This window comes from Castor canadensis, chromosome 7, assembly GCF_047511655.1.
Source record: "Castor canadensis chromosome 7, mCasCan1.hap1v2, whole genome shotgun sequence".
Taxonomy (NCBI): Eukaryota; Metazoa; Chordata; class Mammalia; order Rodentia; family Castoridae; genus Castor; species Castor canadensis.
Genome location: NC_133392.1, coordinates 144126585 through 144127975, shown reverse-complemented (window position 1 = coordinate 144127975; position 1391 = coordinate 144126585). Strand labels below are relative to the sequence as shown.

Here is a 1391-nt window from a genome sequence, read left to right as displayed (position 1 = left end):
CAACGCGGGAGGCGGAGCCACGCCGCAGCCGTCAGGACGTAGCACCGCCCCCGGAAGAGCACGGCCCTGGTCGTCGCCCCGCCCCCTCTCAAGGCCCCGCCCACTGCATTGGAGCAACCTTCTGGGTGCAGTGGTTGTCTGCTCACCCAGACGTCCATGTTCCTTCTGATCCTTACTGGAGAGCAATATTCTAGAAACCCTGCTGTGTGAATTGGTCCATTTTGGTTCTGCTGAATTGCATGTCCTTACTGTAACTATAACTACCCCAGGCTCACGACTAGCTCTGTCCTCACCTTCACTCCAGAGAGCCGGGCTCCTCAACGCTTATCACAGTGGTTATTGAGCTTGTGACTAAGTTCGTAGTGACCGAACTCCACATGGAAGATTTTTGAAAACGTGAAATAAAAATTAGAAGTCATGCCGGGCGCCTGTGGCTCACATCTGTAATTTTAGCTACTCAAGAGGCAGAGATCAGCAGGATCTGAGCTGGAAGCCAGCTCAGGCAAATAGTTTGGGAGACCCTATCTCCAAAACACCCATCACAAAAAAGGCTGATAGAGCAGCTCAAGTGGTAGTGCACTTGCCTAGCAAGTGTGAGGCCCTGAGTTAACCCAAAAAATACCACCACCAAAAAAAAGTTAAGAACCAGCCTTCGGCACGTGTAAGACTCTGGGTCCCATCCCCAGCACCGCAAAGCACAAAACAAAGAGCAAACTAGCGCCCAGCAATTACTGCGTGGCCTTGGATTTTAAAATAAATCAAGTGAAGTAACATTTGTGAAAAGATTTTGTAAATTCTTAAAGTCCGCTGGGAAGGGCAAAAATGCATCCTATCCACCTGCTTCCATGCCTCACCAATCTTCACAGCTGTATATGTATATATACATATTTTAATTCTTAACATATAAATATCTATTAATATATTACATAGGGGCAGCCCAGAATATTTTAGCAGTGGAAGGGTATTTCTTATTTAGGTTTTTTTTTTTTCAGATGGGCCTGGGATGGAACCCAGCACCTTACACGTGCTCTCTACCACTGAAGCACACCCCAGCTTTCCTTTTTTCTCATCTTTCTAATTTCATTTTATATATATTTATATATATATATATATATATATGGCCTGTGTACTATGGAAAAACAATTATTATAAAATTTAACACATTGTTTCTCAGCCTTTTGGCTAAGACCAAGTGTAATGTCTGTGCTAATCAGTTTAATATCAGATACATCCTCAATCCGAGGACAATATATTAAATGGATTTTTGGAACAGGAGATGGAATAGGAGCTTGCTCCGTCCACTCCACACACCGACCTGGTATTGCAGTACCTCCAGGAGTGGTGCACCCCGGAGCGGGATTTAAAAATGGTTAGAGCTGGGTGTGGATGGC

The 1391-nt window shown here is 44.9% G+C and overlaps 1 non-coding gene across 1 annotated transcript; it reads left to right on the top strand.

Moving 5' to 3' along the window:
* The first annotated feature begins 1162 nt into the window (after nucleotides 1-1162).
* Nucleotides 1163-1352, top strand: LOC141425096 (U2 spliceosomal RNA). The gene has a single exon (XR_012450201.1). It is a non-coding gene; the product is annotated as a U2 spliceosomal RNA (small nuclear RNA).
* Nucleotides 1353-1391: the final 39 nt, after the last annotated feature.